The sequence below is a fragment of the Pseudophryne corroboree genome, chromosome 3, assembly GCF_028390025.1.
Source record: "Pseudophryne corroboree isolate aPseCor3 chromosome 3, aPseCor3.hap2, whole genome shotgun sequence".
Taxonomy (NCBI): domain Eukaryota; kingdom Metazoa; phylum Chordata; class Amphibia; order Anura; family Myobatrachidae; genus Pseudophryne; species Pseudophryne corroboree.
The window spans coordinates 115365609-115388938 of record NC_086446.1 but is presented as its reverse complement, the minus strand read 5'-3'; the positions used below and the strand labels follow the sequence as shown (position 1 = coordinate 115388938).

The 23330-nt window shown below is 41.2% G+C and overlaps 81 non-coding genes and 22 pseudogenes across 81 annotated transcripts; all 103 read left to right on the top strand.

Moving 5' to 3' along the window:
* The first annotated feature begins 75 nt into the window (after positions 1–75).
* On the top strand, positions 76–194 carry LOC135064710 (5S ribosomal RNA). Its single transcript, XR_010251012.1, has one exon. It is a non-coding gene; the product is annotated as a 5S ribosomal RNA (ribosomal RNA).
* A 107-nt stretch (positions 195–301) lies between these two features.
* Positions 302–421, top strand: LOC134894141 (5S ribosomal RNA; annotated as a pseudogene).
* A 107-nt stretch (positions 422–528) lies between these two features.
* On the top strand, positions 529–647 carry LOC135067664 (5S ribosomal RNA). Its single transcript, XR_010253875.1, has one exon. It is a non-coding gene; the product is annotated as a 5S ribosomal RNA (ribosomal RNA).
* A 107-nt stretch (positions 648–754) lies between these two features.
* On the top strand, positions 755–873 carry LOC135062172 (5S ribosomal RNA). The gene has a single exon (XR_010248527.1). It is a non-coding gene; the product is annotated as a 5S ribosomal RNA (ribosomal RNA).
* A 107-nt stretch (positions 874–980) lies between these two features.
* LOC135061101 (5S ribosomal RNA) lies at positions 981–1099 on the top strand. The gene has a single exon (XR_010247493.1). It is a non-coding gene; the product is annotated as a 5S ribosomal RNA (ribosomal RNA).
* Positions 1100–1206: 107 nt separating this feature from the next.
* LOC134896732 (5S ribosomal RNA) lies at positions 1207–1326 on the top strand (annotated as a pseudogene).
* Positions 1327–1433: 107 nt separating this feature from the next.
* On the top strand, positions 1434–1552 carry LOC134888168 (5S ribosomal RNA; annotated as a pseudogene).
* Positions 1553–1659: 107 nt separating this feature from the next.
* Positions 1660–1778, top strand: LOC135062171 (5S ribosomal RNA). Its single transcript, XR_010248526.1, has one exon. It is a non-coding gene; the product is annotated as a 5S ribosomal RNA (ribosomal RNA).
* Positions 1779–1885: 107 nt separating this feature from the next.
* Positions 1886–2004, top strand: LOC134894739 (5S ribosomal RNA). Its single transcript, XR_010171819.1, has one exon. It is a non-coding gene; the product is annotated as a 5S ribosomal RNA (ribosomal RNA).
* Positions 2005–2111: 107 nt separating this feature from the next.
* LOC134889810 (5S ribosomal RNA) lies at positions 2112–2231 on the top strand (annotated as a pseudogene).
* Positions 2232–2338: 107 nt separating this feature from the next.
* Positions 2339–2457, top strand: LOC135058867 (5S ribosomal RNA). Its single transcript, XR_010245291.1, has one exon. It is a non-coding gene; the product is annotated as a 5S ribosomal RNA (ribosomal RNA).
* A 107-nt stretch (positions 2458–2564) lies between these two features.
* LOC134894728 (5S ribosomal RNA) lies at positions 2565–2683 on the top strand. The gene has a single exon (XR_010171818.1). It is a non-coding gene; the product is annotated as a 5S ribosomal RNA (ribosomal RNA).
* Positions 2684–2790: 107 nt separating this feature from the next.
* On the top strand, positions 2791–2909 carry LOC135067633 (5S ribosomal RNA). The gene has a single exon (XR_010253844.1). It is a non-coding gene; the product is annotated as a 5S ribosomal RNA (ribosomal RNA).
* Positions 2910–3016: 107 nt separating this feature from the next.
* On the top strand, positions 3017–3135 carry LOC134884456 (5S ribosomal RNA). Its single transcript, XR_010168603.1, has one exon. It is a non-coding gene; the product is annotated as a 5S ribosomal RNA (ribosomal RNA).
* Positions 3136–3242: 107 nt separating this feature from the next.
* LOC135066161 (5S ribosomal RNA) lies at positions 3243–3361 on the top strand. The gene has a single exon (XR_010252416.1). It is a non-coding gene; the product is annotated as a 5S ribosomal RNA (ribosomal RNA).
* A 107-nt stretch (positions 3362–3468) lies between these two features.
* On the top strand, positions 3469–3587 carry LOC134902187 (5S ribosomal RNA). The gene has a single exon (XR_010175659.1). It is a non-coding gene; the product is annotated as a 5S ribosomal RNA (ribosomal RNA).
* Positions 3588–3694: 107 nt separating this feature from the next.
* On the top strand, positions 3695–3813 carry LOC134885434 (5S ribosomal RNA). Its single transcript, XR_010169548.1, has one exon. It is a non-coding gene; the product is annotated as a 5S ribosomal RNA (ribosomal RNA).
* Positions 3814–3920: 107 nt separating this feature from the next.
* LOC135058928 (5S ribosomal RNA) lies at positions 3921–4039 on the top strand. Its single transcript, XR_010245350.1, has one exon. It is a non-coding gene; the product is annotated as a 5S ribosomal RNA (ribosomal RNA).
* Positions 4040–4146: 107 nt separating this feature from the next.
* LOC135065483 (5S ribosomal RNA) lies at positions 4147–4265 on the top strand. Its single transcript, XR_010251764.1, has one exon. It is a non-coding gene; the product is annotated as a 5S ribosomal RNA (ribosomal RNA).
* A 107-nt stretch (positions 4266–4372) lies between these two features.
* Positions 4373–4491, top strand: LOC135069896 (5S ribosomal RNA). The gene has a single exon (XR_010256076.1). It is a non-coding gene; the product is annotated as a 5S ribosomal RNA (ribosomal RNA).
* Positions 4492–4598: 107 nt separating this feature from the next.
* LOC134894717 (5S ribosomal RNA) lies at positions 4599–4717 on the top strand. Its single transcript, XR_010171817.1, has one exon. It is a non-coding gene; the product is annotated as a 5S ribosomal RNA (ribosomal RNA).
* A 107-nt stretch (positions 4718–4824) lies between these two features.
* LOC135061333 (5S ribosomal RNA) lies at positions 4825–4943 on the top strand. The gene has a single exon (XR_010247717.1). It is a non-coding gene; the product is annotated as a 5S ribosomal RNA (ribosomal RNA).
* A 107-nt stretch (positions 4944–5050) lies between these two features.
* On the top strand, positions 5051–5169 carry LOC134891604 (5S ribosomal RNA; annotated as a pseudogene).
* Positions 5170–5276: 107 nt separating this feature from the next.
* LOC134884644 (5S ribosomal RNA) lies at positions 5277–5395 on the top strand. Its single transcript, XR_010168784.1, has one exon. It is a non-coding gene; the product is annotated as a 5S ribosomal RNA (ribosomal RNA).
* A 107-nt stretch (positions 5396–5502) lies between these two features.
* On the top strand, positions 5503–5621 carry LOC134889043 (5S ribosomal RNA; annotated as a pseudogene).
* A 107-nt stretch (positions 5622–5728) lies between these two features.
* Positions 5729–5847, top strand: LOC134889751 (5S ribosomal RNA; annotated as a pseudogene).
* Positions 5848–5954: 107 nt separating this feature from the next.
* LOC135069130 (5S ribosomal RNA) lies at positions 5955–6073 on the top strand. Its single transcript, XR_010255319.1, has one exon. It is a non-coding gene; the product is annotated as a 5S ribosomal RNA (ribosomal RNA).
* A 107-nt stretch (positions 6074–6180) lies between these two features.
* LOC134901151 (5S ribosomal RNA) lies at positions 6181–6299 on the top strand. Its single transcript, XR_010174644.1, has one exon. It is a non-coding gene; the product is annotated as a 5S ribosomal RNA (ribosomal RNA).
* A 106-nt stretch (positions 6300–6405) lies between these two features.
* On the top strand, positions 6406–6524 carry LOC135063737 (5S ribosomal RNA). The gene has a single exon (XR_010250060.1). It is a non-coding gene; the product is annotated as a 5S ribosomal RNA (ribosomal RNA).
* A 107-nt stretch (positions 6525–6631) lies between these two features.
* Positions 6632–6750, top strand: LOC135062028 (5S ribosomal RNA). Its single transcript, XR_010248390.1, has one exon. It is a non-coding gene; the product is annotated as a 5S ribosomal RNA (ribosomal RNA).
* Positions 6751–6857: 107 nt separating this feature from the next.
* On the top strand, positions 6858–6976 carry LOC134901413 (5S ribosomal RNA). The gene has a single exon (XR_010174905.1). It is a non-coding gene; the product is annotated as a 5S ribosomal RNA (ribosomal RNA).
* A 107-nt stretch (positions 6977–7083) lies between these two features.
* LOC135064045 (5S ribosomal RNA) lies at positions 7084–7202 on the top strand. The gene has a single exon (XR_010250361.1). It is a non-coding gene; the product is annotated as a 5S ribosomal RNA (ribosomal RNA).
* A 107-nt stretch (positions 7203–7309) lies between these two features.
* Positions 7310–7428, top strand: LOC134900839 (5S ribosomal RNA). Its single transcript, XR_010174342.1, has one exon. It is a non-coding gene; the product is annotated as a 5S ribosomal RNA (ribosomal RNA).
* A 107-nt stretch (positions 7429–7535) lies between these two features.
* Positions 7536–7654, top strand: LOC134894705 (5S ribosomal RNA). The gene has a single exon (XR_010171816.1). It is a non-coding gene; the product is annotated as a 5S ribosomal RNA (ribosomal RNA).
* Positions 7655–7761: 107 nt separating this feature from the next.
* Positions 7762–7880, top strand: LOC135065716 (5S ribosomal RNA). The gene has a single exon (XR_010251989.1). It is a non-coding gene; the product is annotated as a 5S ribosomal RNA (ribosomal RNA).
* A 107-nt stretch (positions 7881–7987) lies between these two features.
* Positions 7988–8106, top strand: LOC134889750 (5S ribosomal RNA; annotated as a pseudogene).
* A 107-nt stretch (positions 8107–8213) lies between these two features.
* On the top strand, positions 8214–8332 carry LOC134894694 (5S ribosomal RNA). The gene has a single exon (XR_010171814.1). It is a non-coding gene; the product is annotated as a 5S ribosomal RNA (ribosomal RNA).
* Positions 8333–8439: 107 nt separating this feature from the next.
* Positions 8440–8558, top strand: LOC135065157 (5S ribosomal RNA). The gene has a single exon (XR_010251445.1). It is a non-coding gene; the product is annotated as a 5S ribosomal RNA (ribosomal RNA).
* Positions 8559–8662: 104 nt separating this feature from the next.
* Positions 8663–8781, top strand: LOC134902259 (5S ribosomal RNA). Its single transcript, XR_010175727.1, has one exon. It is a non-coding gene; the product is annotated as a 5S ribosomal RNA (ribosomal RNA).
* Positions 8782–8888: 107 nt separating this feature from the next.
* On the top strand, positions 8889–9007 carry LOC135070331 (5S ribosomal RNA). Its single transcript, XR_010256499.1, has one exon. It is a non-coding gene; the product is annotated as a 5S ribosomal RNA (ribosomal RNA).
* Positions 9008–9114: 107 nt separating this feature from the next.
* Positions 9115–9233, top strand: LOC135065779 (5S ribosomal RNA). The gene has a single exon (XR_010252049.1). It is a non-coding gene; the product is annotated as a 5S ribosomal RNA (ribosomal RNA).
* A 107-nt stretch (positions 9234–9340) lies between these two features.
* Positions 9341–9459, top strand: LOC135066351 (5S ribosomal RNA). The gene has a single exon (XR_010252599.1). It is a non-coding gene; the product is annotated as a 5S ribosomal RNA (ribosomal RNA).
* Positions 9460–9566: 107 nt separating this feature from the next.
* LOC135069976 (5S ribosomal RNA) lies at positions 9567–9685 on the top strand. Its single transcript, XR_010256153.1, has one exon. It is a non-coding gene; the product is annotated as a 5S ribosomal RNA (ribosomal RNA).
* Positions 9686–9792: 107 nt separating this feature from the next.
* LOC135067589 (5S ribosomal RNA) lies at positions 9793–9911 on the top strand. Its single transcript, XR_010253801.1, has one exon. It is a non-coding gene; the product is annotated as a 5S ribosomal RNA (ribosomal RNA).
* A 107-nt stretch (positions 9912–10018) lies between these two features.
* LOC135070923 (5S ribosomal RNA) lies at positions 10019–10137 on the top strand. The gene has a single exon (XR_010257070.1). It is a non-coding gene; the product is annotated as a 5S ribosomal RNA (ribosomal RNA).
* A 107-nt stretch (positions 10138–10244) lies between these two features.
* On the top strand, positions 10245–10363 carry LOC134902016 (5S ribosomal RNA). Its single transcript, XR_010175494.1, has one exon. It is a non-coding gene; the product is annotated as a 5S ribosomal RNA (ribosomal RNA).
* Positions 10364–10470: 107 nt separating this feature from the next.
* On the top strand, positions 10471–10589 carry LOC135066244 (5S ribosomal RNA). The gene has a single exon (XR_010252498.1). It is a non-coding gene; the product is annotated as a 5S ribosomal RNA (ribosomal RNA).
* A 107-nt stretch (positions 10590–10696) lies between these two features.
* Positions 10697–10815, top strand: LOC134894683 (5S ribosomal RNA). The gene has a single exon (XR_010171813.1). It is a non-coding gene; the product is annotated as a 5S ribosomal RNA (ribosomal RNA).
* Positions 10816–10922: 107 nt separating this feature from the next.
* LOC134894672 (5S ribosomal RNA) lies at positions 10923–11041 on the top strand. The gene has a single exon (XR_010171812.1). It is a non-coding gene; the product is annotated as a 5S ribosomal RNA (ribosomal RNA).
* Positions 11042–11148: 107 nt separating this feature from the next.
* Positions 11149–11267, top strand: LOC135069838 (5S ribosomal RNA). The gene has a single exon (XR_010256019.1). It is a non-coding gene; the product is annotated as a 5S ribosomal RNA (ribosomal RNA).
* Positions 11268–11374: 107 nt separating this feature from the next.
* On the top strand, positions 11375–11493 carry LOC134884254 (5S ribosomal RNA). The gene has a single exon (XR_010168406.1). It is a non-coding gene; the product is annotated as a 5S ribosomal RNA (ribosomal RNA).
* A 107-nt stretch (positions 11494–11600) lies between these two features.
* Positions 11601–11720, top strand: LOC134890657 (5S ribosomal RNA; annotated as a pseudogene).
* Positions 11721–11827: 107 nt separating this feature from the next.
* LOC135064563 (5S ribosomal RNA) lies at positions 11828–11946 on the top strand. Its single transcript, XR_010250869.1, has one exon. It is a non-coding gene; the product is annotated as a 5S ribosomal RNA (ribosomal RNA).
* Positions 11947–12053: 107 nt separating this feature from the next.
* On the top strand, positions 12054–12172 carry LOC135064148 (5S ribosomal RNA). Its single transcript, XR_010250460.1, has one exon. It is a non-coding gene; the product is annotated as a 5S ribosomal RNA (ribosomal RNA).
* Positions 12173–12279: 107 nt separating this feature from the next.
* On the top strand, positions 12280–12398 carry LOC134888668 (5S ribosomal RNA; annotated as a pseudogene).
* Positions 12399–12505: 107 nt separating this feature from the next.
* Positions 12506–12624, top strand: LOC134888380 (5S ribosomal RNA; annotated as a pseudogene).
* Positions 12625–12731: 107 nt separating this feature from the next.
* On the top strand, positions 12732–12850 carry LOC135068106 (5S ribosomal RNA). Its single transcript, XR_010254313.1, has one exon. It is a non-coding gene; the product is annotated as a 5S ribosomal RNA (ribosomal RNA).
* A 107-nt stretch (positions 12851–12957) lies between these two features.
* On the top strand, positions 12958–13076 carry LOC134894660 (5S ribosomal RNA). The gene has a single exon (XR_010171811.1). It is a non-coding gene; the product is annotated as a 5S ribosomal RNA (ribosomal RNA).
* A 107-nt stretch (positions 13077–13183) lies between these two features.
* LOC134886667 (5S ribosomal RNA) lies at positions 13184–13302 on the top strand. Its single transcript, XR_010170745.1, has one exon. It is a non-coding gene; the product is annotated as a 5S ribosomal RNA (ribosomal RNA).
* Positions 13303–13409: 107 nt separating this feature from the next.
* LOC135065647 (5S ribosomal RNA) lies at positions 13410–13528 on the top strand. The gene has a single exon (XR_010251922.1). It is a non-coding gene; the product is annotated as a 5S ribosomal RNA (ribosomal RNA).
* A 107-nt stretch (positions 13529–13635) lies between these two features.
* Positions 13636–13754, top strand: LOC135058927 (5S ribosomal RNA). Its single transcript, XR_010245349.1, has one exon. It is a non-coding gene; the product is annotated as a 5S ribosomal RNA (ribosomal RNA).
* A 107-nt stretch (positions 13755–13861) lies between these two features.
* LOC135065482 (5S ribosomal RNA) lies at positions 13862–13980 on the top strand. The gene has a single exon (XR_010251763.1). It is a non-coding gene; the product is annotated as a 5S ribosomal RNA (ribosomal RNA).
* A 107-nt stretch (positions 13981–14087) lies between these two features.
* On the top strand, positions 14088–14206 carry LOC135070738 (5S ribosomal RNA). The gene has a single exon (XR_010256892.1). It is a non-coding gene; the product is annotated as a 5S ribosomal RNA (ribosomal RNA).
* Positions 14207–14313: 107 nt separating this feature from the next.
* On the top strand, positions 14314–14432 carry LOC134894647 (5S ribosomal RNA). Its single transcript, XR_010171810.1, has one exon. It is a non-coding gene; the product is annotated as a 5S ribosomal RNA (ribosomal RNA).
* Positions 14433–14539: 107 nt separating this feature from the next.
* LOC135070164 (5S ribosomal RNA) lies at positions 14540–14658 on the top strand. Its single transcript, XR_010256336.1, has one exon. It is a non-coding gene; the product is annotated as a 5S ribosomal RNA (ribosomal RNA).
* Positions 14659–14765: 107 nt separating this feature from the next.
* On the top strand, positions 14766–14884 carry LOC134894292 (5S ribosomal RNA; annotated as a pseudogene).
* Positions 14885–14991: 107 nt separating this feature from the next.
* Positions 14992–15110, top strand: LOC135067632 (5S ribosomal RNA). Its single transcript, XR_010253843.1, has one exon. It is a non-coding gene; the product is annotated as a 5S ribosomal RNA (ribosomal RNA).
* A 107-nt stretch (positions 15111–15217) lies between these two features.
* On the top strand, positions 15218–15336 carry LOC135065032 (5S ribosomal RNA). The gene has a single exon (XR_010251323.1). It is a non-coding gene; the product is annotated as a 5S ribosomal RNA (ribosomal RNA).
* Positions 15337–15443: 107 nt separating this feature from the next.
* LOC134886823 (5S ribosomal RNA) lies at positions 15444–15562 on the top strand. Its single transcript, XR_010170898.1, has one exon. It is a non-coding gene; the product is annotated as a 5S ribosomal RNA (ribosomal RNA).
* Positions 15563–15668: 106 nt separating this feature from the next.
* On the top strand, positions 15669–15787 carry LOC135069605 (5S ribosomal RNA). The gene has a single exon (XR_010255784.1). It is a non-coding gene; the product is annotated as a 5S ribosomal RNA (ribosomal RNA).
* A 107-nt stretch (positions 15788–15894) lies between these two features.
* On the top strand, positions 15895–16013 carry LOC135070269 (5S ribosomal RNA). Its single transcript, XR_010256440.1, has one exon. It is a non-coding gene; the product is annotated as a 5S ribosomal RNA (ribosomal RNA).
* Positions 16014–16120: 107 nt separating this feature from the next.
* Positions 16121–16239, top strand: LOC135065644 (5S ribosomal RNA). Its single transcript, XR_010251919.1, has one exon. It is a non-coding gene; the product is annotated as a 5S ribosomal RNA (ribosomal RNA).
* A 107-nt stretch (positions 16240–16346) lies between these two features.
* On the top strand, positions 16347–16465 carry LOC135068608 (5S ribosomal RNA). The gene has a single exon (XR_010254802.1). It is a non-coding gene; the product is annotated as a 5S ribosomal RNA (ribosomal RNA).
* A 107-nt stretch (positions 16466–16572) lies between these two features.
* On the top strand, positions 16573–16691 carry LOC134896837 (5S ribosomal RNA). The gene has a single exon (XR_010172051.1). It is a non-coding gene; the product is annotated as a 5S ribosomal RNA (ribosomal RNA).
* Positions 16692–16798: 107 nt separating this feature from the next.
* Positions 16799–16917, top strand: LOC135066381 (5S ribosomal RNA). Its single transcript, XR_010252628.1, has one exon. It is a non-coding gene; the product is annotated as a 5S ribosomal RNA (ribosomal RNA).
* A 107-nt stretch (positions 16918–17024) lies between these two features.
* LOC135058360 (5S ribosomal RNA) lies at positions 17025–17143 on the top strand. Its single transcript, XR_010244791.1, has one exon. It is a non-coding gene; the product is annotated as a 5S ribosomal RNA (ribosomal RNA).
* Positions 17144–17250: 107 nt separating this feature from the next.
* On the top strand, positions 17251–17370 carry LOC134891019 (5S ribosomal RNA; annotated as a pseudogene).
* Positions 17371–17477: 107 nt separating this feature from the next.
* LOC134889423 (5S ribosomal RNA) lies at positions 17478–17596 on the top strand (annotated as a pseudogene).
* Positions 17597–17702: 106 nt separating this feature from the next.
* Positions 17703–17821, top strand: LOC134885893 (5S ribosomal RNA). The gene has a single exon (XR_010169997.1). It is a non-coding gene; the product is annotated as a 5S ribosomal RNA (ribosomal RNA).
* A 107-nt stretch (positions 17822–17928) lies between these two features.
* Positions 17929–18047, top strand: LOC135069473 (5S ribosomal RNA). Its single transcript, XR_010255653.1, has one exon. It is a non-coding gene; the product is annotated as a 5S ribosomal RNA (ribosomal RNA).
* Positions 18048–18154: 107 nt separating this feature from the next.
* LOC135068015 (5S ribosomal RNA) lies at positions 18155–18273 on the top strand. Its single transcript, XR_010254225.1, has one exon. It is a non-coding gene; the product is annotated as a 5S ribosomal RNA (ribosomal RNA).
* A 107-nt stretch (positions 18274–18380) lies between these two features.
* Positions 18381–18499, top strand: LOC134888153 (5S ribosomal RNA; annotated as a pseudogene).
* Positions 18500–18606: 107 nt separating this feature from the next.
* On the top strand, positions 18607–18725 carry LOC135069871 (5S ribosomal RNA). The gene has a single exon (XR_010256051.1). It is a non-coding gene; the product is annotated as a 5S ribosomal RNA (ribosomal RNA).
* A 107-nt stretch (positions 18726–18832) lies between these two features.
* LOC134891016 (5S ribosomal RNA) lies at positions 18833–18952 on the top strand (annotated as a pseudogene).
* A 107-nt stretch (positions 18953–19059) lies between these two features.
* Positions 19060–19178, top strand: LOC134893884 (5S ribosomal RNA; annotated as a pseudogene).
* A 107-nt stretch (positions 19179–19285) lies between these two features.
* On the top strand, positions 19286–19404 carry LOC135064601 (5S ribosomal RNA). Its single transcript, XR_010250907.1, has one exon. It is a non-coding gene; the product is annotated as a 5S ribosomal RNA (ribosomal RNA).
* Positions 19405–19511: 107 nt separating this feature from the next.
* Positions 19512–19630, top strand: LOC135064709 (5S ribosomal RNA). The gene has a single exon (XR_010251011.1). It is a non-coding gene; the product is annotated as a 5S ribosomal RNA (ribosomal RNA).
* A 107-nt stretch (positions 19631–19737) lies between these two features.
* Positions 19738–19857, top strand: LOC134894140 (5S ribosomal RNA; annotated as a pseudogene).
* A 107-nt stretch (positions 19858–19964) lies between these two features.
* On the top strand, positions 19965–20083 carry LOC135061850 (5S ribosomal RNA). The gene has a single exon (XR_010248218.1). It is a non-coding gene; the product is annotated as a 5S ribosomal RNA (ribosomal RNA).
* A 107-nt stretch (positions 20084–20190) lies between these two features.
* LOC135062170 (5S ribosomal RNA) lies at positions 20191–20309 on the top strand. The gene has a single exon (XR_010248525.1). It is a non-coding gene; the product is annotated as a 5S ribosomal RNA (ribosomal RNA).
* A 107-nt stretch (positions 20310–20416) lies between these two features.
* On the top strand, positions 20417–20535 carry LOC134890663 (5S ribosomal RNA; annotated as a pseudogene).
* A 107-nt stretch (positions 20536–20642) lies between these two features.
* Positions 20643–20761, top strand: LOC135064106 (5S ribosomal RNA). The gene has a single exon (XR_010250420.1). It is a non-coding gene; the product is annotated as a 5S ribosomal RNA (ribosomal RNA).
* A 107-nt stretch (positions 20762–20868) lies between these two features.
* Positions 20869–20987, top strand: LOC134894634 (5S ribosomal RNA). The gene has a single exon (XR_010171808.1). It is a non-coding gene; the product is annotated as a 5S ribosomal RNA (ribosomal RNA).
* Positions 20988–21094: 107 nt separating this feature from the next.
* LOC135068511 (5S ribosomal RNA) lies at positions 21095–21213 on the top strand. Its single transcript, XR_010254709.1, has one exon. It is a non-coding gene; the product is annotated as a 5S ribosomal RNA (ribosomal RNA).
* Positions 21214–21320: 107 nt separating this feature from the next.
* LOC135059943 (5S ribosomal RNA) lies at positions 21321–21439 on the top strand. The gene has a single exon (XR_010246338.1). It is a non-coding gene; the product is annotated as a 5S ribosomal RNA (ribosomal RNA).
* Positions 21440–21546: 107 nt separating this feature from the next.
* Positions 21547–21666, top strand: LOC134892571 (5S ribosomal RNA; annotated as a pseudogene).
* A 107-nt stretch (positions 21667–21773) lies between these two features.
* LOC134892447 (5S ribosomal RNA) lies at positions 21774–21892 on the top strand (annotated as a pseudogene).
* A 107-nt stretch (positions 21893–21999) lies between these two features.
* Positions 22000–22118, top strand: LOC135064476 (5S ribosomal RNA). The gene has a single exon (XR_010250786.1). It is a non-coding gene; the product is annotated as a 5S ribosomal RNA (ribosomal RNA).
* A 107-nt stretch (positions 22119–22225) lies between these two features.
* LOC134893308 (5S ribosomal RNA) lies at positions 22226–22344 on the top strand (annotated as a pseudogene).
* A 107-nt stretch (positions 22345–22451) lies between these two features.
* On the top strand, positions 22452–22570 carry LOC135069138 (5S ribosomal RNA). The gene has a single exon (XR_010255327.1). It is a non-coding gene; the product is annotated as a 5S ribosomal RNA (ribosomal RNA).
* Positions 22571–22677: 107 nt separating this feature from the next.
* Positions 22678–22796, top strand: LOC135062038 (5S ribosomal RNA). The gene has a single exon (XR_010248400.1). It is a non-coding gene; the product is annotated as a 5S ribosomal RNA (ribosomal RNA).
* A 107-nt stretch (positions 22797–22903) lies between these two features.
* LOC135064962 (5S ribosomal RNA) lies at positions 22904–23022 on the top strand. Its single transcript, XR_010251257.1, has one exon. It is a non-coding gene; the product is annotated as a 5S ribosomal RNA (ribosomal RNA).
* A 107-nt stretch (positions 23023–23129) lies between these two features.
* Positions 23130–23248, top strand: LOC135069087 (5S ribosomal RNA). The gene has a single exon (XR_010255278.1). It is a non-coding gene; the product is annotated as a 5S ribosomal RNA (ribosomal RNA).
* Positions 23249–23330: the final 82 nt, after the last annotated feature.

Here is a 23330-nt window from a genome sequence, read left to right as displayed (position 1 = left end):
ATTCCATTTTCAAACGTATTCATTTATGAACCAGTAGTTAGAAGTAGAAAAGTTATAACAGAAACCAGAAAGTTCATCTACAGCAACACCACACTGGATACGCCCAATCTCATCTGATCTTGGAAGCTAAGCAGTGTTGGGCCTGGTTAGTACTTGGATGGGATACCACCTGGGAATACAAGGTGCTGTAGATATTTTTATACTATCAACACCGTTCTGTTGATGCATTCCATTTTCAAACGTATTCATTTATGAACCAGTAGTTAGAAGTAGAAAAGTACTAACAGAAACCATAAAGCTCTTCTACAGCCACACCACACTGGATATGCCCAATCTCATCTGATCTTGAAAGCTAAGCAGTGTTGGTCCTGGTCAGTACTTGGATGGGAGACCACCTGGGAATACATAGGTGCTGTAGATATTTTTATACTGCCAACACCGTTCTGTTGATGCATTCCATTTTCAAACGTATTCATTTATGAACCAGTAGTTAGAAGTAGAAAAGTTCTAACAGAAACCACAAAGCTTATCTACAGCCACACCACACTGGATACGCCCAATCTCATCTGATCTAGGAAGCTAAGCAGTGTTGGGCCTGATTAGTACTTGGATGGGAGACCACCTGGGAAAACAAGGTGCTGTAGATATTTTTATACTACGTACACCGTTCTGTTGATGCATTCCATTTTCAAACGTATTCATTTATGAACCAGTAGTTAGAAGTAGAAAAGTTCTAACAGAAACCATAAAGCTCATCTACAGCCACACCACACTGGATACGCCCAATCTCATCTGATCTTGGAAGCTAAGCAGTGTTGGGTCTGGTTAGTACTTGGATGGGAGACCACCTGGGAATACAAGGTGCTGTAGATATTTTTATACTGCCAACACCGTTCTGTTGATGTATTCAATTTTCAAATGTATTCATTTATGAACCAGTAGTTAGAAGTAGAAAAGTTCAAACAGAAACCACAAAGCTCATCTACAGCCACACCACACTGGATACGCCCAATCTCATCTGATCTTGGAAGCTAAGCAGTGTTGGGCCTGCTTAGTACTTGGATGGGAGACCACCTGGGAATACAAGGTGCTGTAGATATTTTTATACTACCAACACCGTTCTGTTGATGCATTCCATTTTCAAACGTATTCATTTATGAACCAGTAGTTAGAAGTAGAAAAGTACTAACAGAAACCATAAAGCTCTTCTACAGCCACACCACACTAGATATGCCCAATCTCATCTGATCTTGAAAGCTAAGCAGTGTTGGTCCTGGTCAGTACTTGGATGGGAGACCACCTGGGAATACATAGGTGCTGTATATATTTTTATACTGCCAACACCGTTCTGTTGATGCATTCCATTTTCAAACGTATTCATTTATGAACCAGTAGTTAGAAGTAGAAAAGTTCTAACAGAAACCATATAGCTCATCTACAGCCACACCACACTGGATATGCCCAATCTCATCTGATCTTGGAATCTAAGCAGTGTTGGGTCTGGTTAGTACTTGGATGGGAGACCACCAGGGAATACAAGGTGCTGTAGATATTTTTATACTGCCAACACCGTTCTGTTGATGCATTCAATTTTCAAATGTATTCATTTATGAACCAGTAGTTAGAAGTAGAAAAGTTCAAACAGAAACCACAAAGCTCATCTACAGCCACACCACACTGGATACGCCCAATCTCATCTGATCTTGGAAGCTAAGCAGTGTTGGGTCTGGTTAGTACTTGGATGGGAGACCACCTGGGAATACAAGGTGCTGTAGATATTTTTATACTGCCAACACCGTTCTGTTGATGCATTCAATTTTCAAATGTATTCATTTATGAACCAGTAGTTGGAAGTAGAAAAGTTCAAATAGAAACCACAAAGCTCATCTACAGCCACACCACACTGGATACGCCCAATCTCATCTGATCTTGGAAGCTAAGCAGTGTTGGGCCTGGTTAGTACTTGGATGGGAGACCACCTGGGAATACAAGGTGCTGTAGATATTTTTGTACTACCAACACCGTTCTGTTGATGCATTCCATTTTCAAACGTATTCATTTATGAACCAGTAGTTAGTAGTAGAAAAGTACTAACAGAAACCATAAAGCTCTTCTACAGCCACACCACACTGGATATGCCCAATCTCATCTGATCTTGGAAGCTAAGCAGTGTTGGGTCTGGTTAGTACTTGGATGGGAGACCACCTGGGAATACGTAGGTGCTGTAGATATTTTCATACTGCCAACACCGTTCTGTTGATGCATTCCATTTTCAAACCTATTCATTTATGAACCAGTAGTTAGAAGTAGAAAAGTTCTAACAGAAACCACAAAGCTCATCTACAGCCACACCACACTGGATACGCCCAATCTCATCTGATCTTGGAAGCTAAGCAGTGTTGGGTCTGGTTAGTACTTGGATGGGAGACCACCTGGGAATACAAGGTGCTGTAGATCTTTTTATACTGCCAACACCGTTCTGTTGATGCATTCAATTTTCAAATGTATTCATTTATGAACCAGTAGTTGGAAGTAGAAAAGTTCAAATAGAAACCACAAAGCTCATCTACAGCCACACCACACTGGATACGCCCAATCTCATCTGATCTTGGAAGCTAAGCAGTGTTGGGCCTGGTTAGTACTTGGATGGGAGACCACCTGGGAATACAAGGTGCTGTAGATATTTTTATACTACCAACACCGTTCTGTTGATGCATTCCATTTTCAAACGTATTCATTTATGAACCAGTAGTTAGAAGTAGAAAAGTTCTAATAGAAACCACAAAGTTCATCTACAGCCACACCACACTGGATACGCCCAATCTCATCATATCTTGGAAGTTAAGCAGTGTTGGGCCTGGTTAGTACTTGGATGGGAGACCACCTGGGAATACAAGGTGCTGTAGATATTTTTATACTGCCAACACCATTCTGTTGATGCATTCCATTTTCAAACGTATTTATTTATGAACCAGTAGTTAGAAGTAGAAAAGTTCTAACAGAAACCATAAAGCTCATCTACAGCCACACCACACTGGATACGCCCAATCTCATCTGATCTTGGAAGCTAAGCAGTGTTGGGACTGGTTAGTACTTGGGTGGGAGACCATCTGGGAATACAAGGTGCTGTAGATAATTTTATACTGCCAACACCGTTTTGTTGATGCATTCCATTTTAAAACGTATTCATTTATGAACCAGTAGTTAGAAGTAGAAAAGTTCTAACAGAAACCACAAAGTTCATCTACAGCCACATCACACTGGATATGCCCAATCTCATCTGATCTTGGAAGCTAAGCAGTGTTGGGCCTGGTTAGTACTTGGATGGGAGACCACCTGGGAATACAAGGTGCTGTAGATATTTTTATACTGCCAACACCGTTCTATTGATGCATTCCATTTTCAAACGTATTCATTTATGAACCAGTAGTTAGAAGTAGAAAAGTTCTAACAGAAACCACAAAGCTCATCTACAGCCACACCACACTGGATACGCCCAATCTCATCTGATCTTGGAAGCTAAGCAGTGTTGGGCTTGGTTAGTACTTGGATGGGAGACCACCTGGGAATACAAGGTGCTGTAGATATTTTTATACTGCCAACACCGTTCTGTTTATGCATTCAATTTTCAAATGTATTCATTTATGAACCAGTAGTTAGAAGTAGAAAAGTTCAAACAGAAACCACAAAGCTCATCTACAGCCGCACCACACTGGATACGCCCAATCTCATCTGATTTTGGAAGCTAAGCAGTGTTGGGCTTGGTTAGTACTTGGATGGGAGACCACCTGGGAATACAAGGTGCTGTAGATATTTTTATACTACCAACACCGTTCTGTTGATGCATTCCATTTTCAAACGTATTCATTTATGAACCAGTAGTTAGAAGTAGAAAAGTTCTAACAGAAACAATAAAGCTCATCTACAGCCACACCACACTGGATACGCCCAATCTCATATGATCTTGGAAGCTAAGCAGTGTTGGGCCTGGTTAGTACTTGGATGGGAGACCACCTGGGAATACAAGGTGCTGTAGATATTTTTATACTACCAACACCGTTCTGTTGATGCATTCCATTTTCAAACGTATTCATTTATGAACCAGTAGTTAGAAGTAGAAAAGTACTAACAGAAACCATAAAACTCTTCTACAGCCACACCACACTGGATATGCCCAATCTCATCTGATCTTGGAAGCTAAGCAGTGTAGGGCCTGGTTAGTACTTGGATGGGAGACCACCTGGGAATACAAGGTGCTGTAGATAATTTTATACTGCCAACACCGTTCTGTTGATGCATTCCATTTTAAAACGTATTCATTTATGAACCAGTAGTTAGAAGTAGAAAAGTTCTAACAGAAACCAGAAAGTTCATCTACAGCAACACCACACTGGATACGCCCAATCTCATCTGATCTTGGAAGCTAAGCAGTGTTGGGCCAGGTTAGTACTTGGATGGGAGACCACCTGGGAAAACAAGGTTCTGTAGATATTTTTATACTACGTAGACCGTTCTGTTGATGCATTCCATTTTCAAACGTATTCATTTATGAACCAGTAGTTAGAAGTAGAAAAGTTCTAACAGAAACCATAAAGCTCATCTACAGCCACACCACACTGGATACGCCCAATCTCATCTGATCTTGGAAGCTAAGCAGTGTTGGGCCTGGTTAGTACTTGGATGGGAGACCACCTGGGAATACAAGGTGCTGTAGATATTTTTATACTGCCAACACCGTTCTGTTGATGCATTCCATTTTCAAACGTATTCATTTATGAACCAGTAGTTAGAAGTAGAAAAGTTCTAACAGAAACCATAAAGCTCATCTACAGCCACACCACACTGGATACGCCCAATCTCATCTGATCTTGGAAGCTAAGCAGTGTTGGGCCTGGTTAGTACTTGGATGGGAGACCACCTTGGAATACAAGGTGCTGTAGATAATTTTATACTGCCAACACCGTTCTGTTGATGCATTCCATTTTAAAATGTATTCATTTATGAACCAGTAGTTAGAAGTAGAAAAGTTCTAACAGAAACCACAAAGTTCATCTACAGCTACAGCACACTGGATACGCCCAATCTCATTTGATCTTGGAAGCTAAGCAGTGTTGGGCCTCGTTAGTACTTGGATGGGAGACCACCTGGGTATACAAGGTGCTGTAGATATTTTTATACTGCCAACACCGTTCTGTTGATGCATTCCATTTTCAAACGTATTCATTTATGAACCAGTAGTTAGAAGTAGAAAAGTTCTAACAGAAATCACAAAGCTCATCTACAGCCACACCACACTTGATACGCCCAATCTCATCATATCTTGGAAGTTAAGCAGTGTTGGGCCTGGTTAGTACTTGGATGGGAGACCACCTGGGAATACAAGGTGCTGTAGATATTTTTATACTGCCAACACCATTCTGTTGATGCATTCCATTTTCAAACGTATTCATTTATGAACCAGTAGTTAGAAGTAGAAAAGTTCTAACAGAAACCATAAAGCTCATATACAGCCACACCACACTGGATACGCCCAATCTCATCTGATCTTGGAAGCTAAGCAGTGTTGGGACTGGTTAGTACTTGGATGGGAGACCACCTGGGAATGCAAGGTGCTGTAGATAATTTTATACTGCCAACACCGTTCTGTTGATGCATTCCATTTTAAAACGTATTCATTTATGAACCAGTAGTTAGAAGTAGAAAAGGTCTAACAGAAACCATAAAGCTCATCTACAGCCACACCACACTGGATACGCCCAATTTCATCTGATCTTGGAAGCTAAGCAGTGTTGGGACTGGTTAGTACTTGGATGGGAGACCACCTGCGAATACAAGGTGCTGTAGATATTTTTATACTGCCAACACCGTTCTGTTGATGCATTCAATTTTCAAATGTATTCATTTATGAACCAGTAGTTAGAAGTAGAAAAGTTCAAACAGAAACCACAAAGCTCATCTACAGCCACACCACACTGGATACGCCCAATATCATCTGATCTTGGAAGCTAAGCAGTGTTGGGCCTGGTTAGTACTTGGATGGGAGACCACCTGGGAATACAAGGTGCTGTAGATATTTTTATACTGCCAACACCGTTCTGTTGATGCATTCCATTTTCAAACGTATTCATTTATGAACCAGTAGTTAGAAGTAGAAAAGTTCTAACAGAAATCACAAAGCTCATCTACAGCCACACCACACTGGATGCGCCCAATCTCATCTGATCTTGGAAGCTAAGCAGTGTTGGGCCTGGTTAGTACTTGGATGGGAGACCACCTGGGAATACAAGGTGCTGTAGATATTTTTATACTGCCAACACCGTTCTGTTGATGCATTCCATTTCAAACGCATTCATTTATGAACCAGTAGTTAGAAGTAGAAAAATTCTAACAGAAACCATAAAGCTCATCTACAGCCACACCACACTGGATACGCCCAATCTTATCTGATCTTGGAAGCTAAGCAGTGTTGGGCCTGGTTAGTACTTGGATGGGAGACCACCTGGGAATACAAGGTGCTGTAGATAATTTTATACTGCCAACACCGTTCTGTTGATGCATTCCATTTTAAAACGTATTCATTTATGAACCAGTAGTTAGAAGTAGAAAAGTTCTAACAGAAACCACAAAGTTCATCTACAGCCACACCACACTGGATGCGCCCAATCTCATCTGATCTTGAAAGCTAAGCAGTGCTGGGCCTGGTTAGTACTTGGATGGGAGACCACCTGGGAATACAAGGTGCTGTAGATATTTTTATACTGCCAACACAGTTCTGTTGATGCATTCAATTTTCAAATGTATTCATATATGAACCAGTAGTTAGAAGTAGAAAAGTTCAAACAGAAACCACAAAGCTTATCTACAGCCACACCACACTGTATACGCCCAATCTCATCTGATCTTGGAAGCTAAGCAGTGTTGGGCCTGGTTAGTACTTGGATGGGAGACCACCTGGGAATACAAGGTGCTGTAGATAATTTTATACTGCCAACACCGTTCTGTTGATGCATTCCATTTTAAAACGTATTCATTTATGAACCAGTAGTTAGAAGTAGAAAAGTTCTAACAGAAACCACAAAGTTCATCTACAGCCACACCACACTGGATACGCCCAATCTCATCTGATCTTGGAAGCTAAGCAGTGTTGGGCCTGGTTAGTACTTGGATGGGAGACCACCTGGGTATACAAGGTGCTGTAGATATTTTTATACTGCCAACACCGTTCTGTTGATGCATTCCATTTTCAAACGTATTCATTTATGAACCAGTAGTTAGAAGTAGAAAAGTTCTAACAGAAACCACAAAGCTCATCTACAGCCACACCGCACTGGATACGCCCAATCTCATCTGATCTTGGAAGCTAAGCAGTGTTGGGCCTGGTTAGTACTTGGATGGGAGACCACCTGGGAATACAAGGTGCTGTAGATAATTTTATACTGCCAACACCGTTCTGTTGATGCATTCCATTTTAAAACGTATTCATTTATGAACCAGTAGTTAGAAGTAGAAAAGTTCTAACAGAAACCACAAAGTTCATCTACAGCCACACCACACTGGATACGCCCAATCTCATCTGATCTTGGAAGCTAAGCAGTGTTGGGCCTGGTTAGTACTTGGATGGGAGACCACCTGGGAATACAAGGTGCTGTAGATATTTTTATACTGCCAACACCGTTCTGTTGATGCATTCCATTTTCAAACGTATTCATTTATGAACCAGTAGTTAGAAGTAGAAAAGTTCTAACAGAAACCACAAAGCTCATCTACAGCCACACCACACTAGATACGCCCAATCTCATTTGATCTTGGAAGCTAAGCAGTGTTGGGCCTGGTTAGTACTTGGATGGGAGACCACCTGGGAATACAAGGTGCTGTAGATATTTTTATACTGCCAACACCGTTCTGTTGATGCATTCCATTTTCAAACGTATTCATTTATGAACCAGTAGTTAGAAGTAGAAAAGTTCTAACAGAAACCATAAAGCTCATCTACAGCCACACCACACTGGATACGCCCAATTTCATCTGATCTTGGAAGCTAAGCAGTGTTGGGACTGGTTAGTACTTGGATGGGAGACCACCTGCGAATACAAGGTGCTGTAGATATTTTTATACTGCCAACACCGTTCTGTTGATGTATTCCATTTTAAAACGTATTCATTTATGAACCAGTAGTTAGAAGTAGAAAAGTTCTAACAGAAACCACAAAGTTCATCTACAGCCACACCACACTGGATACGCCCAATCTCATCTGATCTTGGAAGCTAAGCAGTGTTGGGCCTGGTTAGTACTTGGATGGGAGACCACCTGGGAATACAAGGTGCTGTAGATATTTTTATACTGCCAACACCGTTCTGTTGATGCATTTCATTTTCAAACGTATTCATTTATGAACCAGTAGTTAGAAGTAGAAAAGTTCTAACAGAAACCACAAAGCTCATCTACAGCCACATCACACTGGATACGCCCAATCTCATCTGATCTTGGAAGCTAAACAGTGTTGGGCCTGGTTAGTACTTGGATGGGAGACCACCTGGGAATACAAGGTGCTGTAGATATTTTTATACTGCCAACACCGTTCTGTTGATGCATTCCATTTTCAAACGTATTCATTTATGAACCAGTAGTTAGTAGAAAAGTTCTAACAGAAACCATAAAGCTCATCTACAGCCACACCACATTGGATACGCCCAATCTCATCTGATCTTGGAAGCTAAGCAGTGTTGGGCCTGGTTAGTACTTGGATGGGAGACCACCTGGGAATACAAGGTGCTGTAGATAATTTTATATTGCCAACACCGTTCTGTTGATGCATTCCATTTTAAAACGTATTCATTTATGAACCAGTAGTTAGAAGTAGAAAAGTTCTAACAGAAACCACAAAGTTCATCTACAGCCACACCACACTGGATATGCCCAATCTCATCTGATCTTGGAAGCTGAGCAGTGTTGGGCCTGGTTAGTACTTGGATGGGAGACCACCTGGGAATACAAGGTGCTGTAGATATTTTTATACTGCCAACACCGTTCTGTTGATGCATTCCATTTTCAAATGTATTCATTTATGAACCAGTAGTTAGAAGTAGAAAAGTTCAAACAGAAACCACAAAGCTCATCTACAGCCACACCACACTGGATACGCCCAATCTCATCTGATCTTGGAAGCTAAGCAGTGTTGGGCCTGGTTAGTACTTGGATGGGAGACCACCTGGGAATACAAGGTTCTGTAGATATTTTTATACTGCCAACACCGTTCTGTTGATGCATTCCATTTTCAAACGTATTCATTTATGAACCAGTAGTTAGAAGTAGAAAAGTTCTAACAGAAACCATAAAGCTCATCTACAGCCACACCACACTGGATACGCCCAATCTCATCTGATCTTGGAAGCTAAGCAGTGTTGGGCCTGGTTAGTACTTGGATGAGAGACCACCTGGGAATACAAGGTGCTGTAGATAATTTTATACTGCCAACACCGTTCTGTTGATGCATTCCATTTTAAAACGTATTCATTTATGAACCAGTAGTTAGAAGTAGAAAAGTTCTAACAGAAACCACAAAGTTCATCTACTGCCACACCACACTGGATATGCCCAATCTCATCTGATCTTGGAAGCTAAGCAGTGTTGGGCCTGGTTAGTACTTGGATGGGAGACCACCTGGGAATATAAGGTGCTGTAGATATTTTTATACTGCCAACACCGTTCTGTTGATGCATTCCATTTTCAAATGTATTCATTTATGAACCAGTAGTTAGAAGTAGAAAAGTTCTAACAGAAACTGCAAAGCTCATCTACAGCCACACCACACTCGATACGCCCAATCTCATCTGATCTTGGAAGCTAAACAGTGTTGGGCCTGGTTAGTACTTGGATGGGAGACCACCTGGGAATACAAGGTGCTGTAGATATTTTTATACTACCAACACCGTTCTGTTGATGCATTCCATTTTCAGACATATTCATTTATGAACCAGTAGTTAGAAGTAGAAAAGTTCTAACAGAAACGACAAAGCTCATCTACAGCCACACCACACTGGATACGCCCAATCTCATCTGATCTAGGAAGCTAAGCAGTGTTGGGCCTGGTTAGTACTTGGATGGGAGACCACCTGGGAATACAAGGTGCTGTAGAAATTTTTATACTACCAACACCGTTCTGTTGATGCATTCCATTTTCAAACTTATTTATTTATGAACCAGTAGTTAGAAGTAGAAAAGTACTAACAGAAACCATAAAGCTCTTCTACAGCCACACCACACTGGATACGCCCAATCTCATCTGATCTTGGAAGCTAAGCAGTGTTGGGCCTGGTTAGTACTTGGATGGGAGACCACCTGGGAATACTAGGTGCTGTAGATAATTTTATACTGCCAACACCGTTCTGTTGATGCATTCCATTTTAAAACTTATTCATTTATGAACCAGTAGTTAGAGGTAGAAAAGTTCAAACAGAAACCAGAAAGTTCATCTACAGCAACACCACACTGGATACGCCCAATCTCATCTGATCTTGGAAGCTAAGCAGTGTTGGGCCTGGTTAGTACTTGCATGGGAGACCACCTGGGAATACAAGGTGCTGTAGATATTTTTATACTGCCAACAACGTTCTGTTGATGCATTCCATTTTCAAACCTATTCATTTATGAACCAGTAGTTAGAAGTAGAAAAGTTCTAACAGAAACCACAAAGCTCATCTACAGCCACACCACACTGGATACGCCCAATCTCATCTGATCTTGGAAGCTAAGCAGTGTTGGGCCTGGTTAGTACTTGGATGGGAGACCACCTGGGAATACAAGGTGCTGTAGATATTTTTATACTGCCAACACCGTTCTGTTGATGCATTCCATTTTCAAATGTATTCATTTATGAACCAGTAGTTAGAAGTAGAAAAGTTCTAACAGAAACTGCAAAGCTCATCTACAGCCACACCACACTGGATACGCCCAATCTCATCTGATCTTGGAAGCTAAGCAGTGTTGGGCCTGGTTAGTACTTGGATGGGAGACCACCTGGGAATACAAGGTGCTGTAGATATTTTTATACTGCCAACACCGTTCTGTTGATGCATTCCATTTTCAAACGTATTCATTTATGAAACAGTAGTTAGAAGTAGAAAAGTTCTAACAGAAACCACAAAGCTCATCTACAGCCACACCACACTGGATATGCCCAATCTCATCTGATCTTGGAAGCTAAGTAGTGTTGGGCCTGGTTAGTACTTGGATGGGAAACCACCTGGGAATACAAGGTGCTGTAGATAATTTTATACTGTCAACACCGTTCTGTTGATGCATTCCATTTTAAAATGTATTCATTTATGAACCAGTAGTTAGAAGTAGAAAAGTTCTAACAGAAACCAGAAAGTTCATCTACAGCAACACTACACTGGATACGCCCAATCTCATCTGATCTTGGAAGCTAAGCAGTGTTGGGCCTGGTTAGTACTTGGATGGGATACCACCTGGGAATACAGGGTGCTGTAGATATTTTTATACTACCAACACCGTTCTGTTGATGCATTCCATTTTCAAACGTATTCATTTATGAACCAGTAGTTAGAAGTAGAAAAGTACTAACAGAAACCATAAAGCTCTTCTACAGCCACACCACACTGGATATGCCCAATCTCATCTGATCTTGGAAGTTAAGCAGTGTTGGTCCTGGTCAGTACTTGGATGGGAGACCACCTGGGAATACATAGGTGCTGTAGATATTTTTATACTGCCAACACCGTTCTGTTGATGCATTCCATTTTCAAACGTATTCATTTATGAACCAGTAGTTAGAAGTAGAAAAGTTCTAACAGAAACCACAAAGCTCATCTACAGCCACACCACACTGGATACGCCCAATCTCATCTGATCTTGGAAGCTAAGCAGTGTTGGGTCTAATTAGTACTTGGATGGGAGACCACCTGGGAATACAAGGTGCTGTAGATATTTTTATACTGCCAACACCGTTCTGTTGATGCATTCAATTTTCAAATGTATTCATTTATGAACCAGTAGTTGGAAGTAGAAAAGTTCAAATAGAAACCACAAAGCTCATCTACAGCCACACCACACTGGATATGCCCAATCTCATCTGATCTTGGAAGCTAAGCAGTGTTGGGCCTGGTTAGTACTTGGATGGGAGACCACCTGGGAATACAAGGTGTTGTAGATATTTTTATACTACCAACACCGTTCTGTTGATGCATTCCATTTTCAAACGTATTCATTTATGAACCAGTAGTTAGAAGTAGAAAAGTTCTAACAGAAACCACAAAGTTCATCTACAGCCACACCACACTGGATACGCCCAATCTCATTTGATCTTGGAAGCTATGCAGTGTTGGGCCTGGTTAGTACTTGGATGGGAGACCACCTGGGTATACAAGGTGCTGTAGATATTTTTATACTGCCAACACCGTTCTGTTGATGCATTCCATTTTCAAACGTATTCATTTATGAACCAGTAGTTAGAAGTAGAAAAGTTCTAACAGAAATTGCAAAGCTCATCTACAGACACACCACACTGGATACGCCCAATCTCATCATATCTTGGAAGTTAAGCAGTGTTGGGCCTGGTTAGTACTTGGATGGGAGACCACCTGGGAATACAAGGTGCTGTAGATATTTTTATACTGCCAACACCATTCTGTTGATGCATTCCATTTTCAAACGTATTTATTTATGAACCAGTAGTTAGAAGTAGAAAAGTTCTAACAGAAACCATAAAGCTCATCTACAGCCACACCACACTGGATACGCCCAATCTCATCTGATCTTGGAAGCTAAGCAGTGTTGGGACTGGTTAGTACTTGGATGGGAGACCACCTGGGAATACAAGGTGCTGTAGATAATTTTATACTGCCAACACCGTTCTGTTGATGCATTCCATTTTAAAACGTATTCATTTATGAACCAGTAGTTAGAAGTAGAAAAGTTCTAACAGAAACCACAAAGTTCATCTACAGCCACACCACACTGGATACGCCCAATCTCATCTGATCTTGGAAGCTAAGCAGTGTTGGGCCTGGTTAGTACTTGGATGGGAGACCACCTGGGAATACAAGGTGCTGTAGATATTTTTATACTGCCAACACCGTTCTATTGATGCATTCCATTTTCAAACGTATTCATTTATGAACCAGTAGTTAGAAGTAGAAAAGTTCTAACAGAAACCACAAAGCTCATCTACAGCCACACCACACTGGATACGCCCAATCTCATCTGATCTTGGAAGCTAAGCAGTGTTAGGCCTGGTTAGTGCTTGGATGGGAGACCACCTGGGAATACAAGGTGCTGTAGATATTTTTATACTGCCAACACCGTTCTGTTTATGCATTCAATTTTCAAATGTATTCATTTATGAACCAGTAGTTAGAAGTAGAAAAGTTCAAACAGAAACCACAAAGCTCATCTACAGCCACACCACACTGGATACGCCCAATCTCATCTGATCTTGGAAGCTAAGCAGTGTTGGGCTTGGTTAGTACTTGGATGGTAGACCACCTGGGAATACAAGGTGCTGTAGATATTTTTATACTACCAACACCGTTCTGTTGATGCATTCCATTTTCAAACGTATTCATTTATGAACCAGTAGTTAGAAGTAGAAAAGTTCTAACAGAAACAATAAAGCTCATCTACAGCCACACCACACTGGATACGCCCAATCTCATATGATCTTGGAAGCTAAGCAGTGTTGGGCCTGGTTAGTACTTGGATGGGAGACCACCTGGGAATACAAGGTGCTGTAGATATTTTTATACTACCAACACCGTTCTGTTGATGCATTCCATTTTCAAACGTATTCATTTATGAACCAGTAGTTAGAAGTAGAAAAGTACTAACAGAAACCATAAAACTCTTCTACAGCCACACCACACTGGATATGCCCAATCTCATCTGATCTTGGAAGCTAAGCAGTGTAGGGCCTGGTTAGTACTTGGATGGGAGACCACCTGGGAATACAAGGTGCTGTAGATAATTTTATACTGCCAACACCGTTCTGTTGATGCATTCCATTTTAAAACGTATTCATTTATGAACCAGTAGTTAGAAGTAGAAAAGTTCTAACAGAAACCAGAAAGTTCATCTACAGCAACACCACACTGGATACGCCCAATCTCATCTGATCTTGGAAGCTAAGCAGTGTTGGGCCTGGTTAGTACTTGGATGGGAGACCACCTGGGAAAACAAGGTTCTGTAGATATTTTTATACTACGTAGACCGTTCTGTTGATGCATTCCATTTTCAAACGTATTCATTTATGAACCAGTAGTTAGAAGTAGAAAAGTTCTAACAGAAACCATAAAGCTCATCTACAGCCACACCACACTGGATACGCCCAATCTCATCTGATCTTGGAAGCTAAGCAGTGTTGGGCCTGGTTAGTACTTGGATGGGAGACCACCTGGGAATACAAGGTGCTGTAGATATTTTTATACTGCCAACACCGTTCTGTTGATGCATTCCATTTTCAAACGTATTCATTTATGAACCAGTAGTTAGAAGTAGAAAAGTTCTAACAGAAACCATAAAGCTCATCTACAGCCACACCACACTGGATACGCCCAATCTTATCTGATCTTGGAAGCTAAGCAGTGTTGGGCCTGGTTAGTACTTGGATGGGAGACCACCTTGGAATACAAGGTGCTGTAGATAATTTTATACTGCCAACACCGTTCTGTTGATGCATTCCATTTTAAAACGTATTCATTTATGAACCAGTAGTTAGAAGTAGAAAAGTTCTAACAGAAACCACAAAGTTCATCTACAGCTACAGCACACTGGATACGCCCAATCTCATTTGATCTTGGAAGCTAAGCAGTGTTGGTCCTCGTTAGTACTTGGATGGGAGACCACCTGGGTATACAAGGTGCTGTAGATATTTTTATACTGCCAACACCGTTCTGTTGATGCATTCCATTTTCAAACGTATTCATTTATGAACCAGTAGTTAGAAGTAGAAAAGTTCTAACAGAAATCACAAAGCTCATCTACAGCCACACCACACTGGATACGCCCAATCTCATCATATCTTGGAAGTTAAGCAGTGTTGGGCCTGGTTAGTACTTGGATGGGAGACCACCTGGGAATACAAGGTGCTGTAGATATTTTTATACTGCCAACACCATTCTGTTGATGCATTCCATTTTCAAACGTATTCATTTATGAACCAGTAGTTAGAAGTAGAAAAGTTCTAACAGAAACCATAAAGCTCATCTACAGCCACACCACACTGGATACGCCCAATCTCATCTGATCTTGGAAGCTAAGCAGTGTTGGGCCTGGTTAGTACTTGGATGGGAGACCACCTGGGAATACAAAGTGCTGTAGATATTTTTATACTGCCAACACCGTTCTGTTGATGCATTCCATTTTCAAACGTATTCATTTATGAACCAGTAGTTAGAAGTAGAAAAGTTCTAACAGAAACCAGAAAGTTCATCTACAGCAGCACCACACTGGATACGCCCAATCTCATCTGATCTTGGAAGCTAAGCAGTGTTGGTCCTGGTTAGTACTTGGATGGGAGACCACCTGGGAATACAAGGTGCTGTAGATATTTTATACTGCCAACACCGTTCTGTTGATGCATTCCATTTTCAAACGTATTCATTTATGAACCAGTAGTTAGAAGTATAAAAGTTCTAACAGAAACCACAAAGCTCATCTACAGCCACACCATACTGGATACGCCCAATCTCATCTGATCTTGGAAGCTAAGCAGTGTTGGGCCTGGTTAGTACTTGGATGGGAGACCACCTGGGAATACAAAGTGCTGTAGATATTTTTATACTGCCAACACCGTTCTGTTGATGCATTCCATTTTCAAACGTATTCATTTATGAACCAGTAGTTAGAAGTAGAAAAGTTCTAACAGAAACCACAAAGCTCATCTACAGCCACACCACTCTGGATACGCCCAATCTCATCTGATCTTGGAAGCTAAGCAGTGTTGGGCCTGGTTAGTACTTGGATGAGAGACCACCTGGGAATACAAGGTGCTGTAGATATTTTTATACTACCAACACCGTTCTGTTGATGCATTCCATTTTAAAACGTATTCATTTATGAACCAGTAGTTAGAAGTAGAAAAGTTCTAACAGAAACCATAAAGCTTTTCTACAGCCACACCACACTGGATACGCCCAATCTCATCTGATCTTGGAAGCTAAGCAGTGTTGGGCCTGGTTAGTACTTGGATGGGAGACCACCTAGGAATACAAGGTGCTGTAGATATTTTTATACTACCAACACCGTTCTGTTGATGCATTCCATTTTAAAACGTATTCATTTATGAACCAGTAGTTAGAAGTAGAAAAGTTCTAACAGAAACCACAAAGTTCATCTACAGCCACACCACATTGGATACGCCCAATCTCATCTGATCTTGGAAACTAAGCAGTGTTGGGCCTGGTTAGTACTTGGATGGGAGACCACCTGGGAATACAAGGTGCTGTAGATATTTTTATACTGCCAACACCGTTCTGTTGATGCATTCCATTTTCAAACGTATTCATTTATGAACCAGTAGTTAGTAGTAGAAAAGTTCTAACAGAAACCACAAAGCTCATCTACAGCCACACCACACTGGGTACGCCCAATCTCATCTGATCTTGGAAGCTAAGCAGTGTTGGGCCTTGTTAGTACTTGGATGGGAGACCACCTGGGAATACAAGGTGCTGTAGATATTTTTATACTGCCAACATCGTTCTGTTGATGCATTCCATTTTCAAACGTATTCATTTATGAACCAGTAGTTAGAAGTAGAAAAGTTCTAACAGAAACCACAATGCTCATCTACAGCCACACCACACTGGATACGCCCAATCTCATCTGATCTTGGAAGCTAAGCAGTGTTGGGCCTGGTTAGTACTTGGGTGGGAGACCACCTGGGAATACAAGGTGATGTAGATATTTTTATACTGCCAACACCGTTCTGTTGATGCATTCCATTTTCAAACGTATTCATTTATGAACCAGTAGTTAGAAGTAGAAAAGCTCTAACAGAAACCACAAAGCTCATCTACAGCCACACCACACTGGATACGCCCAATCTCATCTGATCTTGGAAGCTAAGCAGTGTTGGGCCTGGTTAGTACTTGAATGGGAGACCACCTGGGAATACAAGGTGCTGTAGATAATTTTATACTGCCAACACCGTTCTGTTGATGCATTCCATTTTCAAACGTATTCATTTATGAACCAGTAGTTAGAAGTAGAAAAGTACTAACAGAAACCACAAAGCTCTTCTACAGCCACACCACACTGGATATGCCCAATCTCATCTGATCTTAGAAGCTAAGCAGTGTTGGGCCTGGTTAGTACTTGGATGGGAGACCACCTGGGAATACATAGGTGCTGTAGATAATTTTATACTGCCAACACCGTTCTGTTGATGCATTCCATTTTCAAACGTATTCATTTATGAACCAGTAGTTAGAAGTAGAAAAGTTCTAACAGAAATTAGAAAGTTCATCTACAGCAGCACCACACTGGATACGCCCAATCTCATCTGATCTTGGTAGCTAAGCAGTGTTGGTCCTGGTTAGTACTTGGATGGGAGACCACCTGGGAATACAAGGTGCTGTAGATATTTTATACTGCCAACACCGTTCTGTTGATGCATTCCATTTTCAAACGTATTCATTTATGAACCAGTAGTTAGAAGTATAAAAGTTCTAACAGAAACCACAAAGCTCATCTGCAGCCACACCATACTGGATACGCCCAATCTCATCTGATCTTGGAAGCTAAGCAGTGTTGGGCCTGGTTAGTACTTGGATGGGAGACCACCTGGGAATACAAAGTGCTGTAGATATTTTTATACTGCCAACACCGTTCTGTTGATGCATTCCATTTTCAAACGTATTCATTTATGAACCAGTAGTTAGAAGTAGAAAAGTTCTAACAGAAACCACAAAGCTCATCTACAGCCACACCACTCTGGATACGCCCAATCTCATCTGATCTTGGAAGCTAAGCAGTGTTGGGCCTGGTTAGTACTTGGATGGGAGACCACCTGGGAATACAAGATGCTGTAGATATTTTTATACTACCAACACCGTTCTGTTGATGCATTCCATTTTAAAACGTATTCATTTATGAACCAGTAGTTAGAAGTAGAAAAGTTCTAACAGAAACCATAAAGCTTATCTACAGCCACACCACACTGGATACGCCCAATCTCATCTGATCTTGGAAGCTAAGCAGTGTTGGGCCTGGTTAGTACTTGGATGGGAGACCACCTAGGAATACAAGTTGCTGTAGATATTTTTATACTACCAACACCGTTCTGTTGATGCATTCCATTTTCAAACGTATTCATTTATGAACCAGTAGTTAGAAGTAGAAAAGTTCTAACAGAAACCACAAAGCTCATCTACAGCCACACCACACTGGATACGCCCAATCTCATCTGATCTTGGAAGCTAAGCAGTGTTGGGCCTGGTTAGTACTTGGGTGGGAGACCACCTGGGAATACAATGTGATGTAGATATTTTTATACTGCCAACACCGTTCTGTTGATGCATTCCATTTTCAAACGTATTCATTTATGAACCAGTAGTTAGAAGTAGAAAAGCTCTAACAGAAACCACAAAGCTCATCTACAGCCACACCACACTGGATACGCCCAATCTCATCTGATCTTGGAAGCTAAGCAGTGTTGGGCCTGGTTAGTACTTGAATGAGAGACCACCTGGGAATACAAGGTGCTGTAGATAATTTTATACTGCCAACACCGTTCTGTTGATGCATTCCATTTTCAAACGTATTCATTTATGAACCAGTAGTTAGAAGTAGAAAAGTACTAACAGAAACCACAAAGCTCTTCTACAGCCACACCACACTGGATATGCCCAATCTCATCTGATCTTAGAAGCTAAGCAGTGTTGGGCCTGGTTAGTACTTGGATGGGAGACCACCTGGGAATACATAGGTGCTGTAGATAATTTTATACTGCCAACACCGTTCTGTTGATGCATTCCATTTTCAAACGTATTCATTTATGAACCAGTAGTTAGAAGTAGAAAAGTTCTAACAGAAACCACAAAGCTCATCTATAGCCACACCACACTGGATATGCCCAATCTCATCTGATCTAGTAAGCTAAGCAGTGTTGGGCCTGGTTAGTACTTGGATGGGAGACCACCTGGGAATACAAGGTGCTGTAGAAATTTTTATACTACCAACACCGTTCTGTTGATGCATTCCATTTTCAAACTTATTCATTTATGAACCAGTAGTTAGAAGTAGAAAAGTACTAACAGAAACCATAAAGCTCTTCTACAGCCACACCACACTGGATACGCCGAATCTCATCTGATCTTGGAAGCTAAGCAGTGTTGGGCCTGGTTAGTACTTGGATGGGAGACCACCTGGGAATACTAGGTGCTGTAGATAATTTTATACTGCCAACACCGTTCTGTTGATGCATTCCATTTTAAAACTTATTCATTTATGAACCAGTAGTTAGAAGTAGAAAAGTTCTAACAGAAACCAGAAAGTTCATCTACAGCAACACCACACTGGATACGCCCAATCTCATCTGATCTTGGAAGCTAAGCAGTGTTGGGCCTGGTTAGTACTTGGATGGGATACCACCTGGGAATACAAGGTGCTGTAGATATTTTTATACTATCAACACCGTTCTGTTGATGCATTCCATTTTCAAACGTATTCATTTATGAACCAGTAGTTAGAAGTAGAAAAGTACTAACAGAAACCATAAAGCTCTTCTACAGCCACACCACACTGGATATGCCCAATCTCATCTGATCTTGAAAGCTAAGCAGTGTTGGTCCTGGTCAGTACTTGGATGGGAGACCACCTGGGAATACATAGGTGCTGTAGATATTTTTATACTGCCAACACCATTCTGTTGATGCATTCCATTTTCAAACGTATTCATTTATGAACCAGTAGTTAGAAGTAGAAAAGTTCTAACAGAAACCACAAAGCTTATCTACAGCCACACCATACTGGATACGCCCAATCTCATCTGATCTTGGAAGCTAAGCAGTGTTGGGCCTGATTAGTACTTGGATGGGAGACCACCTGGGAAAACAAGGTGCTGTAGATATTTTTATACTACGTACACCGTTCTGTTGATGCATTCCATTTTCAAACGTATTCATTTATGAACCAGTAGTTAGAAGTAGAAAAGTTCTAACAGAAACCATAAAGCTCATCTACAGCCACACCACACTGGATACGCCCAATCTCATCTGATCTTGGAAGCTAAGCAGTGTTGGGTCTGGTTAGTACTTGGATGGGAGACCACCTGGGAATACAAGGTGCTGTAGATATTTTTATACTGCCAACACCGTTCTGTTGATGCATTCAATTTTCAAATGTATTCATTTATGAACCAGTAGTTAGAAGTAGAACAGTTCTAACAGAAACCACAAAGTTCATCTACAGCCACACCACATTGGATACGCCCAATCTCATCTGATCTTGGAAACTAAGCAGTGTTGGGCCTGGTTAGTACTTGGATGGGAGACGACCTGGGAATACAAGGTGCTGTAGATATTTTTATACTGCCGACACCGTTCTGTTGATGCATTCCATTTTAAAACGTATTCAATTTTGAACCAGTAGTTAGAAGTAGAAAAGTTCCTTCAGAAACCACAAAGTTCATCTACAGCCGCACCACACTGGATACGCCCAATCTCATCTGATCTTGGAAGCTAAGCAGTGTTGGGCCTGGTAAGTACTTGGATGGGAGACCACCTGGGAATACAAGGTGCTGTAGATATTTTTATACTGCCAACACCGTTCTGTTGATGCATTCCATTTTCAAACGTATTCATTTATGAACCAGTAGTTAGAAGTAGAAAAGCTCTAACAGAAACCACAAAGCTCATCTACAGCCACACCACACTGGATACGCCCAATCTCATCTGATCTTGGAAGCTAAGCAGTGTTGGGCCTGGTTAGTACTTGGATGGGAGACCACCTGGGAATACAAGGTGCTGTAGATATTTTTATACTACCAACACCGTTCTGTTGATGCATTCCATTTTCAAACGTATTCATTTATGAACCAGTAGTTAGAAGTAGAAAAGTACTAACAGAAATCATAAAGCTCTTCTACAGCCACACCACACTGGATATGCCCAATCTCATCTGATCTTGGAAGCTAAGCAGTGTTGGGCCTGGTTAGTACTTGAATGGGAGACCACCTGGGAATACAAGGTGCTGTAGATAATTTTATACTGCCAACACCGTTCTGTTGATGCATTCCATTTTAAAACGTATTCATTTATGAACCAGTAGTTAGAAGTAGAAAAGTTCTAACAGAAACCAGAAAGTTCATCTACAGCAACACCACACTGGATACGCCCAATCTCATCTGATCTTGGAAGCTAAGCAGTGTTGGGCCTGGTTAGTACTTGGATGGGAGACCACCTGGGAATACAAGGTGCTGTAGATATTTTTATACTACCAACACCGTTCTGTTGATGCATTCCATTTTCAAACGTATTCATTTATGAACCAGTAGTTAGAAGTAGAAAAGTACTAACAGAAACCATAAAGCTCTTCTACAGCCACACCACACTGGATATGCCCAATCTCATCTGATCTTAGAAGCTAAGCAGTGTTGGGCCTGGTTAGTACTTGGTTGGGAGACCACCTGGGAATACATAGGTGCTGTAGATAATTTTATACTGCCAACACCGTTCTGTTGATGCATTCCATTTTCAAACGTATTCATTTATGAACCAGTAGTTAGAAGTAGAAAAGTTCTAACAGAAACCACAAAGCTCATCTATAGCCACACCACACTGGATACGCCCAATCTCATCTGATCTAGTAAGCTAAGCAGTGTTGGGCCTGGTTAGTACTTGGATGGGAGACCACCTGGGAATACAAGGTGCTGTAGAAATTTTTATACTACCAACACCGTTCTGTTGATGCATTCCATTTTCAAACGTATTCATTTATGAACCAGTAGTTAGAAGTAGAAAAGTACTAACAGAAACCATAAAGCTCTTCTACAGCCACACCACACTGGATATGCCCAATCTCATCTGATCTTGGAAGCTAAGCAGTGTTGGGCCTGGTTAGTACTTGGATGGGAGACCACCTGGGAATACAAGGTGCTGTAGATAATTTTATACTGCCAACACCGTTCTGTTGATGCATTCCATTTTAAAACGTATTCATTTATGAACCAGTAGTTAGAAGTAGAAAAGTTCTAACAGAAACCAGAAAGTTCATCTACAGCAGCACCACACTGGATATGCCCAATCTCATCTGATCTTGAAAGCTAAGCAGTGTTGGGCCTGGTTAGTACTTGGATGGGAGTCCACCTGTGAATACAAGGTGCTGTAGATAATTTTATACTGCCAACACCGTTCTGTTGATGCATTCCATTTTAAAACGTATTCATTTATGAACCAGTAGTTAGAAGTAGAAAAGTTCTAACAGAAACCACAAAGTTCATCTACAGCCACACCACATTGGATACGCCCAATCTCATCTGATCTTGGAAACTAAGCAGTGTTGGGCCTGGTTAGTACTTGGATGGGAGACCACCTGGGAAAACAAGGTGCTGTAGATATTTTTATACTGCCAACACCGTTCTGTTGATGCATTCCATTTTCAAACGTATTCATTTATGAACCAGTAGTTAGTAGTAGAAAAGTTCTAACAGAAACCACAAAGCTCATCTACAGCCACACCACACTGGGTAAGCCCAATCTCATCTGATCTTGGAAGCTAAGCAGTGTTGGGCCTTGTTAGTACTTGGATGGGAGACCACCTGGGAATACAAGGTGCTGTAGATATTTTTATACTGCCAACACCGTTCTGTTGATGCATTCCATTTTCAAACGTATTCATTTATGAACCAGTAGTTAGAAGTAGAAAAGTTCTAACAGAAACCACAAAGCTCATCTACAGCCACACCACACTGGATACGCCCAATCTCATCTGATCTTGGAAGCTAAGCAGTGTTGGGCCTGGTTAGTACTTGGATGGGAGACCACCTGGGAATACAAGGTGATGTAGATATTTTTATACTGCCAACACCGTTCTGTTGATGCATTCCATTTTCAAACGTATTCATTTATGAACCAGTAGTTAGAAGTAGAAAAGCTCTAACAGAAACCACAAAGCTCATCTACAGCCACACCACACTGGATACGCCCAATCTCATCTGATCTTGGAAGCTAAGCAGTGTTGGGCCTGGTTAGTACTTGGATGGTAGACCACCTGGGAATACAAGGTGCCGTAGATATTTTTATACTACCAACACCGTTCAGTTGATGCATTCCATTTTCAAACGTATTCATTTATGAACCAGTAGTTAGAAGTAAAAA